Raw genomic sequence first — 18,641 nt, 5'->3', positions numbered from 1 at the left:
CTTAAACCAGAAGGTTGGGGTAGGGATAAGGTAGGGAAGAGTTAAAGTCCAGTACAATGGCCAATGGGAAACAAAGCAGTGAGTTAACATCTGTGGGAGTGGACTCAACTGCATGGAAAACTATGAAAAAACTGAAAAGAAAGAATTCACAACAGGTCTCCAGAACATAAAATTGGGCAGAGTATTTGGAAAGGGTTAGGAATCTGACTTTAAGCACATCAGATAGAGGATGACAATGAGAAGAGGCATGGTAAATACAAGGATTAAAGTTGTTGTATCTGAATGCGCACAGTATCAGGAATAATGTGAATGAGCTTGTGGCACAATTGAAATTGGCAGGTATGATGTGGTGGGCATCATGGAGGTGTGGCTGCAAGAGAATCGGGCTAGGGGTGAAATATCCAAGGGTATACATCCTATTGAAAAGACAGACAGGTGAGCAAAGGGCTGGAGTTGCATTATTAAGTAAGAAATGGACAACAAGAAACGATATCAGGTCAGATGATGTAGAATCTGTGTGGGTAGAGTTGAGGAACCACCAAGGTGAAAAATCCATAATGGGAGTTATGTACAGGTCTCCAAACAGGAGTCAGGATGTGGGGCACAATATACACCAGGAGATAGAAAAGGCGTGTAAGACAGGGAAGGTTGCAGTGAACATGGGAGATTTCAATATGCAGGTGGACTGGGAAAATTAGATTGGTAGTGATTCACAAGAAGAAGAATTTATGGAATAGAACATAGAACATAGAACATAGAACAATACAGCGCAGAACAGGCCCTTCGGCCCTCGATGTTGCGCTGACCTGTGAACTAATCTAAGCCCCTCCCCCTACACTATCCCATCATCATCCATATGCTTATCCAAGGACTGTTTAAAAGACCCCAATGTGGCTGAGTTCACTACATTGGCAGGCAGAGCGTTCCACGCCCTTACCACTCACTGAGTAAAGAACCTGCCTCTGACATCTGTCTTAAATCTATCAGCCCTCAATTTGTAACTATGTCCCCTCGTACAAGCTGACATCATCATCCTAGGAAAAAGACTCTCACTGTCCACCCTATCTAATCTTTCTCTGATTATCTTGTATGTTTCTATTAAAGCCCCTCTTAGCCTTCTTCTCTCCATTCAGGGCAGACCAGAGTCCCTCAGCCTTTCCTCATAAGGCCTTCGCTCCAGACCAGGCAACATTCTGGTAAATCTCCCCTGCACCTTTTCCAATGCTTCCACATCGTTCCTGTAATGGGGCGACCAGAACTGTACGCAATATTCTGAGAGAGGCCGCACTAGTGTTTAGGATTTAGACAGGTCAGGAGAGTGCGCACAGAAGTGGCAGATGGAATACAATGTGGGAAAGTGTGAAGCAATGCACTTTGTTAGGAAGAATAGAGGCATAGTCTATTTTTTACATGGGGAGGAATTCAGAAATCTGAAGTGCAAAGGCACTTGGGAGTCCTAGGCCAGGATTCTCTTAAGGCTAACTTGCCGGTCAGTAGGCAGGAAGGCAAATATAATGTTGGTATTTAGTTTGAAAGGACTAGAATATAAAAGCATGGATATACTTCTGAGGCCTTGTAAGGCTCTGGTCAGGCCATATTTAGAGCATTGTGAGCAACTTTTGTGCCCTACACCTCAGAAAGGACGTATTGGCCCCGGAGTAGGTGCAGAGGAAGTTCACAAGAATGATCCCAGCAATGAAAGGCTGAACATGTGAGGAATGTTTGAAGACTCTTGGTCTATACTGAGTGGAATTTAGAGGATAAGGGAGGAATCTAATTGAAGTTTAAAGAATATTGAATGGCCTTGACAGAGTGAATATTGGGAAGATGCTTCCATTACTAGGAGAGACTAGGAGCTAAGGGCACTGTCTGAGAATAAAGGAAAGACTCTTTAGAACCGAGATGAGGAGAAACTTATTCAGCCAGACAGTGGTGAATCTATGGAATTCACTGCCACAAAAAGCTGTGGAGGCCAGGTCATTGAGTATCCTTAAGGCAGAGATAGCTAGGTTCTTGATTGTTAAGGGGATCAAAGGTTACGGGCAGAAGGTGGAAGAATGAGGTTTAGAAAGTTATCAGCCATGTTTGAATTCCAGAGCAGGCTCGATGGGCCCAATGGGAGAATTTCTGTTCCTATGTTAGCAAGTTTTGAGAAGATTTGTAGCTCAGGTTGAGGTTCTGGATGTAAGTTTGCTCGCTGAGCTAGGTTAGTTTTCAGACGTTTCGTCACCATTCTAGGTAACATCATCAGTGAGCCTCCGGTGAAGCGCTGGTGTTATGTCCTGCTTTCTATTTATCTGTTTAGGTGTCCTTGGGTTGGTGATGTCATTTCCTGCATTGGTGATGTCATTTCCTGTCCTTTTTCACAGAGGGTGGTAGATGGGCTCCAAATCAATGTGTTTGTTGATGGAGTTCCGCCATGCTTCTAGGAATTCTCATGCGTGTCTCTGTTTGGCTTGACCTAGGATGGATGTGTTGTCCCAATCAAAGTGGTGTCCTTCCTCACCTGTACGTAAGGATACGAGTGATCGTGGGTCATGTCGTTTTGTGGCTAGTTGATGTTCATGTATCCTGGTGGCTAGCTTTCTGCCTGTTTGTCCAATGTAGTGTTTGTCACAGTTCTTGCAAGGTATTTTGTAGGTGACATTTGTTTTGCTTGTTGTCTGTTTGGGTCTTTTAAGTTCATTAGCTGCTGTTTTAGTGTGTTGATGGGTTTGTGGGCTACCCTGATGTCAAGAGGTCCGAGTAGTCTGGCAGTCATTTTGGAAATGTCTTTGATGTAGGGGAGAGTGGTTATGGTTTCTGGGCACATTTTGTCTGTTTGTTTGGGTTTGTTGCTGAGAAATCGGCAGATTGTATTCATTGGGTACCTGTTCTTTTTGAATACGCTATACAGCCGATTTCTCAGCAACGTCCAGGTTGGTCATCCTAGGCAGAGACTTCAACTGCATCATCGATGCAGATGGAAGATCCGGCGTGGGGACAGCGGGTGGGGGGAGTCAACTGGACATCACGTCCAGATTCCTGATGGGCACGGTGAAGGACGCCAAGCTGCTCGACATCTTTAGCACCCTTGCAGATGGAGCGCAGTGGAGATACACCTGGTCGCGGCCAGACGGGTCTATCTGCTCAAGGATAGATTTCCTGTTTGTGTCACGGGCTTTCTCGGTCAGGTCCACCGGCGTCAAGCAGATGCTCTTCTCTGACCACTGCCTCCTGCTGGCTGACTATCACTTACAGGATGACCAGCAGGCCGGCAAGGGGACGTGGAAGCTCAACACGACTCTGTTGACCCCAGAGAACGTCCAGGAGCTCAAGAGGGAGTACGCCGGTTGGAAAACCGTGAAACCCCTCTTTGAGTCTCCGGGCGACTGGTAAGAGACAGTGAAGGAGAACATCAAGAGGTTCTTTGTCCTCAAGGGTGTTCGGAAGGCGAGAGAGAGGTGGGGAAAGCTGTCGCGACTCCAGAAAAGGATGCAGAACATGCTCCTTCTGCAGTCGATGGGGGTCGATGTCACAGAGGAACTCCGCAAGGTGAGGGGCCAGCAAGCCTCGCTCTTCACCGCGGAGGCCTCCAGGATAATCTTCCAGTTCAGGGTCCACTCCGTGGAGCAGGACGAGACGTGCTCGCGTTTCTTCTTTCAGAAGATGCACGAAGAGATTTCTGTGCTTAGCCGGCTGAAGGAGGATGACAGCTTGGTGACGTCGTCTCGGCCCGACATTTTGAGAATCAGCAGATCCTTCTATGCCGGACGGTACGATGCGAAGCCCACGGACAGCACGGCCTCCTAGTCGTTCCTGTCGTCTATCATGGAGGTCTTAGATGACGGCACGCGGGAGTGGCTGGACTGACCGATATCCCTGGATGAGCTGACCAGAGCCCTCAAGTCCTTTGAGAGGAATAAGACTCCCGGGAGCGACGACTTACCGGACGAGCTGTACTCCGCTCTGTGGGACCTGGTCGGCCAGGACCTGCTGGAGGTGTACGATAGTGCGCTTCGGGCAGGGGAAATGTGCAAGTCCATGAGGAAGGGCATCATCACCCTCATTTACAAGAGGAAGAGGGAGAGGTAAGAAATTAAGAATTGGCGTCCCATTTCACTATTGAACGTGGACTACAAAATCCTGGCCAAGGTCATAGCCAACCGGGTCAGGTCTGTCCTGGAGTCGGTGATTCACCCTGACCAAACCTGTGCTGTGCCGGGCAGGACGATCGCTGAGAGCCTCGCGCTCATCAGGGATACGATCGCCTACGTACAGGACAGGCGGGTGGACACCTGCCTCGTCAGCCTGGACCAGGAGAAGGCCTTCGACCGGGTCTCTCATGTTTGCATGAGGGACGCCCTCTCCAAATTGGGGTTCGGGGAGGGCAACCGCAATTGGATCCGGCTGCTCTACACCAACATCGTTCGCGCAGTCTCGATCAATGGGTGGGAATTGGGCAGTTTTCCCGTCAGATCTGGAGTCAGGCAGGGCTGCCCGCTCTCTCCTGCCTTGTTCGTGTACTGCATGGAGCCCTTCGCTGCATCCATCAGGAAGGACGTGAGCCTGAAGGGCGTGACTATCTCAGGCAGCGGAGGCCTTCAGGTCAAGACCTCCCTGTACATGGACGATGTCGCCGTCTTCTGCACCGATCGTCGGTCGGTAAGTAGGCTGTTGGACATCTGCGGCCAGTTTGAACTGGCCTCGGGTGCCAAAGTCAATAGGGGTAAGAGTGAGGTCATGTTCTTCGGGAACTGGGACGACCGCTCCTTCATCCCCTTCACCGTCAGGACAGACTACCTGAAGGTGCTGGGTGTTTGGTTTGGTGGAGCTGGGGCATGCACTAAGACTTGGGAGGAGCGTATCACCAAACTGAAGCAGAAGCTGGGCAGGTGGACGCTCCGGTCCCTCTCCATCGCGGGTAAGAACCTGGTTGTCAGGTGCGAGGGGCTTTTGGTACTGTTGTATGTGGCGCAGGCCTGGCCTATTCCCCGGACCTGCGCCGCTGCGGTCACCCGGGCCATCTTCCACTTCATTTGGCGGTCGAGGATGGACCGGGTACACAGGGACACCATGTACAAAGACCTGGAAAATGGGGAAAAGGGCGTACCGAACGCCACCCTCGCCCTGACGGCTACCTTTGTGTGCGGCTGCACCAAGCTGTGCGTAGATCCTCAGTATGCAAACACCAAGTGTCACTACTTACTGAGGTTCTACCTGTCCCCGGTGTTGCGAAGGATGGGCCTGGCCTCGTTGCCGCGGAACGCTCCGAGTAGTTGGACCGTCCCGTACCACCTGTCCTTCGTGGAGAAAGTTTTGAAAGGAAACACCTTTGACCACAAGGCCGTCAGGCAGTGGTCAGCACGTAGTATCCTCGAGACCCTTCGGGAAAAGGAGAGGGTGGATCCCGTCGTGTGGTTCCCCACGCAGACTGCCAAACTTGTTATGCAGAATGCCTCATCGCCAGAACTTCCAAACAAGCACAAGGACATTGCTTGGCTGGCGGTGAGAGGGGGTCTGCCAGTGAGATCCTTTATGCACGCCCGGAATCTCTGCGCCATCGCACGCTGCCCTTGAGGTGTCTGCGGGGGGGACGAGACTGTCGATCATCTCCTTCTGGAGTGTGCCTATGCGCAGGAGGTCTGGAGGGGGATGCAGTGGTATTTGTCGAGGTTCGTCCCGAGCAGCTCCGTGACACGGGACTCCGTGGTCTACGGGCTGTTTCCCGGGACGCACACCGAAACGAACATCAACTGCGCCTGGAGGGCCATCAATGCGGTGAAAGACGCTCTTTGATCTGCCCGCAACTTGCTGGTCTTCCAGCTGAAAGAACTGACCCCGACCGAGTGTTGCTGACTGGTGCACTCCAAGGTCCAGGACTATGTGCTGAGGGATGCACTAAAGCTTGGGGCAGCTGCCGCCAAAGCACGGAGGGGAAAGACCACTGTATGAAACCCCTCGTCCAGAATAGAAAAAAGGGCCCTGTCTGGTAACTGGGCCCAGTTGGCGCCTTCCCCAACTGGTCAGGGGGCCAACGGGGCCTGTGCAGGGAGACGACTGACGGGGTATTTTTCTCTTTGTTTTTTTTCTTCTTTGTTTTGTTGTTTTTCCTTTAGTTGGTGTACGTACCCCGTGGGTAACCCGGAGTGGCTTGCATGACTGGGTAGGTGTATAAATGTTTTATTATTTTGTACATTCTGTCAATGAAGTATATTTTTTCAAATTAAAAAAAGGTGACGAAACGTCTGAAAACAAACCTTCCAGCTCAGCGAGCAAACTCACATCCATTCTGTTCCTATGTTTTATGGCCTTATGAATTTATTTTGCACCTCCCAAATTAATGCCAGCAATTCCTGTCATTATTGCTCCACCATCTTCCCTGGTTGGCTTTCCCTCCAATCAACTTTGGCCAGCTCCTCCCTCATGCCTCTATTGTTACCTTCACTCAGTTCTAATTTCATTACATTGGATTTCAGCTTCTCCCTCTCAAACTGCACAGCAAATGCTATCATATTACAGTCACTGCCCCTGAGGGGTTCCTTCACCTTCAGTTCCCTAATCCATTCTGCCTCATTACACAACGTAATGGCCTGTTCCACAATGGGCTCCACGACAAGCTGCTCCCAAAACCATCTCCTAGACATTCCACAAATTCCTTTTCGTGAGATCCATTACCAACATGATTTTCCCAGTCTATCTGCATTTTGAAGTCCCCCATGACTATTGTAATGACGTCTTTCTTACCAGCCTTTTCTATCTCCTAATTTATTTTCCTACCCACATCTTGACCATTGTTAGGAGGCTAGTACGCATCTCCCATCAGGATCTTCTTTTGTTTTCCTCCACTCCACCCATACCTTCCAACTCTATATCACTTCTTGCCATTGATTTAATTTCATTTCTTACTAATAAGGCAACCTACTCCCTCTGTCTATCTGCCAATCCTTTTGATAGGATGTGAATCCTTGGATATTCAGTTTCCATCCTTTATCCCCTTGCAGCCACGTCTCTATGATGCTCACAACATTGTACCAGCTAATTTTCGATCCGTGCTATAAGGTCAATTACCGTGTTTTATGTACTGGCTGCATTTAAATACAACACCCTCCTTCCTATATTGTCTATCCCCCTTCTCATAATTGTCCTCTTATCTACTGTACCTGAAGGTAGATTTTTGATCCTTCCCATACTTAGCCTATTAGTTGTTCTGGAAACTTTAACTTCTGCTGAGTGTGCCCCCCACCACCTCTCCTTTTAAGTTTTTCTATAGCTTTCCATGTAACTGAATCCACTTCTCCCATGATTTCGTTCGAAGCTCTATCCAGAGCTCTAGTTATGCAATTCACCAGGACTCTGGTCACAGCATGGTTCGGGTGGAGAGAGAGAGATATTGGGAGCTGCAGATGCTGGAGAACCCAAGATAATAAAGTGTGGAGCTGGATAAACACAACAGGCCAAGCAGCATCTTAGGAGCACAAAAGCTGACGTTTCAGGCCTAAACCCATCATCAGAAAAGGGGGATGGAGAACGGGTTCTGAAACAAATAGAGAGAGAGGGAGAGGTGGACCGAAGATGGATAGAGGTGGAGATAGGTAGGGAGTATAGGTGAGGAGGTAGGGAGGGATAGGTCAGTCCGGGGAGGATGGACAGGTCAAGGCGGGGGATGAGGTTAGTAGGTAGGAAATGCAGGTGCGGCTTGAGGTGGAAGGAGGGGATAGGTGAGAGGAAGAACAGGTTAGGGAGGCGGGGATGAGCTGGGCTGGTTTTGGGATGCAGTGGGGGGAGGGGAGATTTTGAAGCTTGTGAAATCCACATTGATACCATTGGGCTGCAGAGCTCCCAAGCGAAATATAAGTTGCTGTTCCTGCAACCTTCGGGTGGCATCATTATGGCACTGCAGGAGGCCCAGGATGGATATGTCATCTAAGGAATGGGAGGCTGAGTTAAAATGGTTCGCGACTGGGAGGTGCAGTTGTTTCTTGCGAACCGAATGTAGGTGTTCTGCAAAGCGGTTCCCAAGCCTCCACTTGGTTTCCCCGATGTAGAGGAAGCCACAAAGGGTACAGCGGATGAGTATACCACATTGACAGATGTTAAGGTGAACATCTGCTTGTTGAGGAATGTCATATTGGGGCCTGGGATGGGGCTGAGGGAGGAGGTGTGGGGGCAAGTGTAGCACTTCCTGCAGTTGCAGGGAAAAATGCCAGGTGTGCTGGGGTTGGAGGGGAGTGTGGAGCGGACAAGGGAGTTGCGAGAGAGTGGTCCCTCCGGAAGGCAGGCAAGGGTTGGGATGGAAAGATGTCTTTGGTGGTGGGGTCGGAAGTTGCGGAACTTTGGAAGTTGCGGTCCTTGAAAAGCGAAGACATTTGGGATGTACGGGAGTGGAATGCCTCATCCTACACCTCCTCCTACCCACCTTCCTGCAAAAATTCCATCCACTATTCCCAATTCCTTTGCCTCCGCCGCATCTGCTCCCAGGAAGAGGCATTCCACTCCTGTACATCTCAGATGTCCTCGTTCATCAAGGACCGCAACTTCCCCGGTCACCAACCCCCACCCACCCACAGTGGTCGAGAACGCCCTCGACCGTGTCTCCCGCATTTCCCAAAACTCATCCCTCACACCCCGCCCCTGCAATAACTGCCCGAAGAGAATCCCCCTAGTCTTCATATACCACCCCACCAACCTCCAGATACAACGCATCATCCTCTGACACTTCCGCCATCTACAATCCGACCCCACCACTGAAGACACTTTTCCATCCCCACCCTTGTCTGCTTTCTGGTGGGACCACTCTGTCCGGGACTCCCTTGTCTGCTCCACACTCCCTCCAACCCCACGACAGATTCCACACAGAGAGCAAGAATCTCAAACCTATTAGACAAGCTCAAGGATAAGAGGTAACAAGGTGTAGAGCTGGATGAACACAGCAGGCCAAGCAGCATCAGAGGAGCAGGAATGCTGATGTTTCAGGCCTAGACCCTTCTTCAGAAATGTCAGCCTTCCTGTTCTTCTGGACTAGATGCTCCCCCTCCCTGATGTGTTGCAGTATTTAAAGGTCAGGCTCTAGCCAATCAACTCTAAGCCAGGGTTCCTCAAGGAACCAAAAGAACTGCAGAAGCTGAAGGTTCTGAGGAAGGGTCACCCTTCATGAAACCTTAACTCTGTTTTCTCCTTCACAGATGCTGCCAGACCTGCTGAGCTTTTCCAGCAATCTTGTTTTTGTTCCGCCAGTGTTCAACACTTGTTATAATTTTGGTCACCAGGAACCACAACGGGGTCCACCAGGTTCCACATTATTCAGTTACAAAATTGGCCTGGCATCACTATTTTAAATACTTACTTCTTAATCTGATGTTTAAAAATTTCATACTGGTGTTTTAGTTTGTTGCCTGTAAATATTTTCCCTATTTACTTTCCATCTGAATGTAACCTTTCATCAAATTAATAACTTGCGTCATAGAATGGATTACCTGCAATATCAGATAACAAGGTGTAAAGCTGAATGAACACAGCGGGCCAAGCAGCATCAGAAGAGCAGGAAGGCTGACTTTTTGGTTCTAGAGAAGGGTCTAGGCCCGAAACGTCAGCTTTCCTGCTCCTCTGATGCTGCTTGGCCCGCTGTGTTCATTCAGCTTTACAGCTTGTTATCTCAGATTCTTCAGCATCTGCAGTTCCTATGACCTGTAATATCACTCTTTTGTGCTGGCCCCATATCCTGGACTTCAATTTTTCCTGTTTGAGAAAAATCTTACTAAGTCTGAGAAAAAAAGCTGCTAAAACCCTGATAGATTGCTAACCTGGCCAAGTAGCAAGGGATTACTCGGTGCAGAGCTGGATGAACACAGCAGGCGAAGCTGCATCAGAGGAGCAGGAAGGCTGACATTTCAGGCCTAGACCCTTCATCAGGTTTCAAAAGGGTCTAGGCCCAAAATGCCAGCCTTGCTGCTCCTATGATGCTGCTTGGCCTGCTGTGTACACTCATCTCTGCACCTTGTTATCTTGGATACGCCAGCATCTGCAGTTCCTATTATCTCTCAAGCAGTAAGGAGTGCTGAGGTTACTGGCCAAGTAAAACACTGAAATCGCAAAACCCACACAAAAAAAGCAGCCAGATGTTAATAACATTGGCATAATGTAAACAGCAAATTATTGGCAATTTATCCTGGACAGTCATTATCTCAACAATTCATCCACTCAACAACTGACAGCTAGACAGAAAGGCACCAGGTCCTGCAACACAAAGAAACTGACAGTATCATGCCTTCTAAATGGCTGAATCGTGTTTCAAACCATTAAGTGTGTCTCTCTGATTGGCCAAAACTACAGAAAGTTTCTGAAAACCATCTAAAAGCTATAAGAACAGGATTTACTTGCAGACCTCTCTCTTGAGTTGTCTAAGGCCTTCAGAAGAGACCTGTATGGCGGAGGCAGAGACCAACCGACCATTCGGAGACAGAGGAAGAAAGCAACTTCACAGACCCAGAGCCAGTGAGAGAGAGAGAGAGAAAGACATGTAAATCTGCAAGAAACTCAGGGAGCATTGTAACTTTAATGGGCCAAATCGAATTGGAGATTTTAGATTTGGAAAAAAGGTTGTTGAAAAAAGTGGAACTGTTTTGCATTGGTACCAGCTTTTGTTTATATTAATTTGAACGCATCGGTATTGGGGGACACCTGGGCAAATTCATTACTTTCTGGTCGGAGTTAGCTGTAACTTGTTCATGGAGACTTTATCAGAGCCACAGATCTTCCAAATTCCCTGAACTATCCAATCTCTTGGGCTATCTCAGTCTGGGTGGGATTTCTCCTTTCTGACCATGTGAAGCTTCCGATTCTCAAGAGGGTCACAAGTCTTCGGAATTTTCTTAGATAACAAGGTGTTGAACTGGATGAACACAGCATGCCAAGCAGCATCAGAGGAGCAGGAATGCTGACGTTTCAGGCCTCGGCCCTCCTTCAGAAATGACCCTTCTTCTGAAGAAGGGTTCAGGCCCGAAACATCAGCTTTCCTGCTCATCTGATGCTACTTGGCCTGCTTTGTTCATCTAGCTCTACACCTTGTAATCTCAGATTCTCCAGCAGCTGCAGTTCCTGCTATCTCTTCAGAATTCTCTTCCCTGCTCTGCAATCAGGGTGGGAGAGATCATTGAATACTTTTAAGAAAATGGTAGATAAATTGCCTCACAAGGGAGTCAAAGGATTTTGGGGGTAGGCAGGAATTTGGAGTTAAGCATGCAATCAGATCATATCCAATGGCAGAGCAGGCTCAAGGGGGCTTCTTTGAATTGTATCTAATGTATTTACATTCTTTCTTAAACCAGAAGACCAAAACTGCCCCCAGTACTAACCAAATAAAGCTCTTCCATTTTGGTCAGGTACAAGTCAGAGAGTCCTAGAAGTCCAAGATATGTTTGACCCCTTCAGGGATAATCCCAAAAATATTTTACTGTTCTCCTGGGAACCTCCTGCCATTGTTGAATTCTGGGTAGTGCGGCTGTCAGGCATTTAGGAGACATATCCCACCCTGTAGAACATGAGTGATTTGCAACTCACTGCAGAACAAGTTGGCTTGGGAATGGACACTGTTGCTGAAGCATCTTTTTTTTAACCATGGATTTGGGGCTGTAAGTGTAAGACAGAGGATTCAGTAACTGGAATCCATTATGGTGCAGAGCTTTCAAAGGAAATGAATTAATAAAACATTTTCCAACTGTCAGATGTGGGCTGCTGTCATCATGTTACAATGTAGTGGTCAATCACGGTCACAGGCACCTTCCCACATCTCGAATGTTTCTGCATTTGGCTATGATCAGAATGAACTCTGTTTCAGCATGTAAATATTGTACAAGGTATAACCTCTGAAATGAAGACAAACAAGTTATTGATCCAAATTACTCATTCCCAATTCTGATGCAGCAAACCAAAATGAGCAAGGTAATTTATTACTAGAGAAAAACAGATGGTGAGAGACAGGGTGGTACAGTAGGGAAGATTATTTACTTTTTATAGATAAGGTTTATTTTTGAAGCTGACATTAAGAGAACAAAAATCTGCACCTTCTGTCAGTTAGAAGTGTCCCAAATAAAATTAGTTTGGAAAGTCTCATAACAGTAAGATGTAGATGAGAGTTTACAATACTAACTCAGCGTTAATTGGCACACAATTCCACTCCAGTATAAGTGGAGCTCTGCAATTTGAATTGAATCTTTTGCCTGAGTAGGAGAAGCTTTGTTTTGTCGTTAGCCTTTGATGTGTGGAAAGTGGAAGCATTTATTGATGAAACTGATGATGTGAGGTTCAAAAATGTTTCTGGAGCTGATCTATTGAGGTGCTACATAAGAGGGTTATGCAGTAGAAAGATAATTGCAGATGGAATTAAGGAAATTACAACATTGAATGGAGAGATGGTAAGAGGAAAGAATGCAAAATTAAAGGAAATTTCTTGGTTTGGAAGCATGAGTATCAGTCCTTAGAATTTCATCTTAGTTTCACTTTAATTTTCTAAATATATAAATAATTTGGGTTTGGGAATCATGGAGATGACACTGAAATTTGTGGATGACATCGTTTGTGGTATAGCAACATTTTGCCATGATTATGGCAAACTGCAGATTGGCACAGATCAGATGGCAAGACGGATGGCAGTGGAAATCAAAATAGATTTTGGAAATAAGAATAGTGGCAGGACTGGTAGTATTTTAAAAACAGACCTTTGTGTGCAGATGCATAGGTGATTGAAGTTGACAGCACAAATGAATGAGACCACAGATGAGGAAAATAAATTTCCTAAATCCTTGGCATCCAAACACATGAGATAAGGTTGGATATGAATCAATTCATCAAGCTTGCCATATCCAAATATGTTGTATCTACACTACCGGTGCAGTTCCCTAATCATACTATCACTTGGTAAATTAAAATGAAGAAATAAAACAGCCCACTTTAACAAAATGTCCAGGAAATGATGCTCCAATTCCCTAAGATGTTCAAACTCTTTCTCAGCCCACAATTTACAATTGTGTTCTGCTTTCTCAGGAAAAGATCAATGTCTTTTTAGAAGCACCTTTTAGAAACTATACTCACTGCATCATCAGTAATCAGTAGGAAACTTTAACATAACTTTAAAAGAAGTGTTTATAGCATTCTTTTCTAACATCATACCAAATCAATCCAGTATCTGTTTTCCCTCGCTATATTCTTACATAAACATCCTTAAAAACATATCAGTATTTTGAATAATTAAGGACAGAAGGTGCATAGGAACACCATCAATCCTCTCGAAGAACTTGTTCAGATTTGTCATTGATTGTTCCTTCCACATCACTGTCTTAGAATCCTAGAACTGACTACTAACAACACACAGGCATCAGAGGTCTAAGAAGGCAGCTCACCACCATATTCACAAGGGCAAGTGGGGATGGACAATACATGACCAAAAAATGCCTAGATCTTGAATGAAGGTGTAAAAAATTACACATGTGCCTTTAACAGCTAATCAAAGGTATCTCCTTCTTGATCTGTAATCTTTTTGTGTACTTTGCATGCATGAGTTGATTAGCGGTCTAAGTTAATGCAGAAATCTCGATAGGAATGTACAAACATAAAAATTAGGAGCAGGGCAGGTCACTTGAGGCTGCTCCACCATTTAATAAAACCACGACCAATCTGATTGCAGTCTCAGCTCCATTTTCTTGCCTGCCTACATAACCTTGAACTCTAGGCATTTCACTACCTCTGCTGTATATAAAAAAAATTCAAATTGCCATCTTGCACCATTCTCTGGGGAAGGGAGATCTACTCAGAGAGAAAATGTTTCTTCTCATCCTTCTTTATATTCAAGACCCCCAATTTTTAAACTGTAATCCTTAATTCTAGTGTCCCACAAATGGAAACATCTATCCAGCATCTATCTGATCAAGTACCCTCAGGATTACATGTATTTTTATATGATCTCTTTCCAAATTCTTCTAAACTGTGATGAATTCAAGTCCAACTTGTCTTACCTTTCCTCATTAGATAACCCTCTCAATCCCAGAATTCAATTGAATGAACTGTCTCTAAACTCATTCGAATGCAATTATGTTTTTTTTTAAGATAAGGTGACCAAAACTGCACACAATACTCTGGAATAAAACAAAGATCTGCAAATGCTGGACTTAGAAAACAAAAACAGAAATTGCTGGCGAAACTCAGCAGGTCTGGCAACATCTATGGAGAGAAAACAGTGGTAACGTTTTGGGTCAAGTCACTCTTCTACAGTTCTGTCTGCTCTCCACAGATGTTGCCAGACCTGCTGAGTTTTTCTGGCAATTTCTGTTTTGTTACAGTGCCCTGGACGTGGACTCACCATTGTCCTGTATAACTGTCGCAGAACGTCCCTATTTTATGTTCCATTTCCTTTGCAATTTTAAAATTCTTCCAGCAGATTTAAAGGAATCAGCCATGTGCTGGGAAGATATTCGGAAAGTAATTGTGCTTCAGGCTTTCAGCAAAATAGATAAGAAGCTGAATAGGAAACCAGCACTCAGTGGGACATCATATAGGAGTGAGGGGAAGTTAAAACAAAGGTAACCTCAGGCTCAGGATGAAAACTGTCACTAATATGTATTTTAACATCTTTCTGTTAAATTCTACAAGAGAAACCCAGAAAATATTAAATGCCATTACACACTCAGTTGCTCTTTTACGTGAAGTACTTTAGCCCATATCTACCATAAGACGACAGTTGTTGCAGCAGTGTAGCTAGAGGACCATGTCAGAACCATGCAGATTTCCCAACATAACTTTGCTGGAATAGCCTGAGGAGTTTAAACTTCCAATGAATGATTTATTGGCACCTGGAACCTTTGACAAAGCCCCAGATAAAGCCCCAGATTTGAATTAAAGTTAGAGACTTTGAAGTGTTCCAACTGATTCACCTGAACAGTTAGCAGGAAAAGGTTAGCAGAATTAAGGCCTGCTGTAACTCCTGGTCTACTAAACTGACTCGACTCACCACTTACCCCCTCCTATTCCACAGACTACCCTTTGACCTCCCTGCATTGTCACCCAAACTCCTACCCAGTCCCTTTATTTGATCTTAGCTCCTCCCGCAAAATCCTATAGACACTTGACAACACCCTCTCCCCTTTCTTCTTGGAGGCAACATCCCCACCAACATGACTCTCAACCATCCACTGAGCTGACCTAAGATAACAAGGAGTAGAGCTGGATGAACACAGCAGGCCAAGCAGCATCAGAGGAGCAGGAAGGCTAATGTTTCGGGCCTAAAACCTTTATCAGAAAACCTAACTTTCTCTCTGACTACCTTCAACATCTTCCTCCAATTCATCACTTCTGACTGCAACCCCTCGCCCAACCTCATTAATACTCCTCTTGGCAAGACCTAATCTTCCAGTCCATACACCACTCCTCCTTCCCTCACACCCCCTCCCCAATCTCCATGACACAAATCCCGACTAGACAAGCAATGATAGCCCTGAATGGCGCAACCTCAAACCCACCCTCAGCCGTCATCCTCTTATCAGGCCCACCACCATGTCTCCACCAAACTGGCACTTGTATCCCCACTCACCTACCACCTTGTCACGCTACTCACTTGTCACCTTTATATCACCCTCATTTGCCTGGCACACTATCCTCCTACCCATGTATCACTGAAATGTCAATCCACCGGACACCCTTATTTCCTCATGCACCTGATACTATATAGCACCTGGCACTCTACCTCCCAAGAGCCATTGGCACCTGATTCTCCCATGACCTTACTCACCTCTGACCACCCATGGACCTGACACTCTCTCAACTTCCCCACCCCATCAACTGCTACCCAGTTCCCAACTGATTCCCCGTAGGCCCTCTGCCATCTCAGTCACCTCACAAATACCTGGCAGGTCACCAATCCATTCTGCAAATCACCCAGAACCTGCCTGGACCCCATCATCACCACCACTCGACCTGATTGGACATCTCCTTAATTTCCAAGATGCCGACCCACCTCCCCTGCCTACCAGATCTGAATTGGCTTCCCTCACCGCCTGACTCCCACTATCCACTGGATCCACACTCTCTCCCTACATACCCCAAGGCTTCATCTGCTTTACTGTCACCTGAACCCCCACTAACTGGGTGGACACATGTGCACTGGACACCACTCGCTGTCTGTGTCATGGATGTGACCAGGTTGCACATTAAGCTCCTTTCTGGCTTTCTTTCAACTCACTGGGCTCTGCTTGGAAGCTCTCAACATCTCGGTCTTGCTTTGCTTTGCTGCTTAGTGCAGTCACAAAGCCAGGAATGCTATCAAAGTTGTCAGCAGTCAACAGTCAAGGCGATGGTTATGGTCCTATATGGCACCATGCCATGTCAATCTGACACCTGTAGCATACTGTAGCACCTAATGTGGCAAACACATTGTATGTGCATCAAGCAAATGGCCAAATCGCAAAGTCTGAGAGGAATAATCCTCCGACACGTCAAGGGAAATAGCCTTCGGTCAGGGGGCCACAGCATAATAAATCAAAGACAAAGACTGCAGTCAGCCCTGGGCTCAAACATAGTCTGTCAGCCATTTGGAGTGTCCACGGTCAGGGGGTCTGTATCACTACAGTCTGTGAAATAAGCCATGAATAGTCATGCAGGTCCAGTGTAATCAGTCCAGGGATTCACAGTAAGTCATTCGGGGAGCTGCACCTAGATGATGCAGGGGTCTAATCAGTCATCAGCCCAGGTTATTTGTCCAACTCAGCCAGGGATTATACCCTGGGAAATCTGGAAATTCATATCAATGAAAGACAAGAATGGCCACTGGGACCACCACTCTGCTAGGGAAGTTGGGGAAGTCAATTGGAGATAGCGTACTGGGATGTAGAGGGAACAATGACAATGAAGGGAGGGGCGTTGAAACTTAACATATTGTAAGGGGATGGGGAAAGATTATTGGATGGCATGCATTGGTGCAGAAATTAGGGGGATCATTGATGATCACAGTCACTTTGGCTTTGATAAGGGACTGTGCAGCTCAATGGTTGGCATGTCTAAGCTGTAAGGCTGTCACTCGGGGTATGTTAGATGAAGTTAGGTGGAATGTGGGAATGAGTTGAAGTTCCATACTGACAGTCTCGACAGGGCATGCAACAAAGAAAGAAATTTGGAGGTTTGGGACAGGGAAATATCCTTCATTAACAGGTTGATCTTGTGACTCGTTGAGCTGACCAGGACCTATGTGATATTCCATATACAGGCAAATATTAAATGTGCACTGGAAATGGAAAATGGCTATGCCCGTTGGATAGGGCAGCGTAATTGTCTTTTTTTCCCCTGCCCAAGCATGCAGACTCTACTTGTGAGTGTTGTGAGGCCCTTCAGGAGGCAAATGCATTATACATGCACTTCTACTGGGCAGGTGACGACCCAGTAGTATTATCACCGGATGTTAACTCAGAGACCTAGGTAATGTTCTCGGGACCCATGTTTGAATCCTGCCATGGTGCATAGTGAAACGTGAATTAAATAAATATATAGAATTAAGAGTCCAATGATGACTATGAATCCATTGTTGATTGTTGGGAAAACCCATCTGGTTCACTAATGTCTTTTAGGGAAGGACACTGCCTACATGTGACCACAGATCCATAGTTGACTATTAACTGCCCTCTGGAGAATTAGGGATGGGAATAAATAGACACTAAGCAATGCCCTCATCCTGTGAATGAATACAAAAAGTTTACGCAGTAAAGGTTGAAGGCGTTTGTAATCATAGTACCCTGCATGTGACATATGTGCAGTGCTCAAGCATGTTGGTTACAACTTCTGGTCAATCTTGACGATGTCCCCAGGCGTTGCAGATTGAAGATGGTCATCTCCATGAAGCAGAGGTAATCTTGGAAACCTTAAAAGTGGCATCTCAGGCCTCAATTCACAAGGACAATTCAAGATGCAGCAGGCTGCACAAGATCACAAAGCTGATTTCCTCTTACTCTTACATAGAGCTGTTAAGTGATAATGGGAACTGCAAACGCTGGAGAATCCAAGATAATAAAGTGTGGAGCTGGATGAACACAGCAGGCCAAGCAGCATCTCAGGAGCACAAAAGCTGACGTTTCGGGCCTAGACCCTTCATCAGAGAGGGGGATGGGGTGAGGGTTCTGGAATAAATAGAGAGAGAGAGGGGGAGGTGGACCGAAGATGGAGAGAAGAGAAGATAGGTGGAGAGGGGAGTATAGGTGGGGAGGTAGGGAGGGGATAGGTCAGTCCAGGGAAGACGGACAGGTCAAGGAGGTGGGATGAGGTTAGTAGGTAGGAAATCGAGGTGCGGCTTGGGGTGGGAGGAAGGGATGGGTGAGAGGAAGAACAGGTTAGGGAGGCAGAGACAGGTTGGCCTGGTTTTGGGATGCAGTGGGGGGAGGGGAAGAGCTGGGCTGGTTGTGTGGTGCAGTGGGGGGAGGGGACAAACTGGGCTGGTTTTGGGATACGGTGGGGTACGGGGAGATTTTGAAGCTGGTGAAGTCCACATTGATTCCATTGGGCTGCAGGGTTCCCAGGCGGAATATGATTTGCTGTTCCTGCAACCTTCGGGTGGCATCATTGTGGCACTGCAGGAGGCCCATGATGGACATATCATCTAAAGAATGGGCAGGGGAGTTAAAATGGTTCGC

Source organism: Stegostoma tigrinum, chromosome 33, assembly GCF_030684315.1.
Source record: "Stegostoma tigrinum isolate sSteTig4 chromosome 33, sSteTig4.hap1, whole genome shotgun sequence".
In the NCBI taxonomy this organism is placed as follows: Eukaryota; Metazoa; Chordata; class Chondrichthyes; order Orectolobiformes; family Stegostomatidae; genus Stegostoma; species Stegostoma tigrinum.
Note: the sequence above shows the minus strand (reverse complement) of the source record.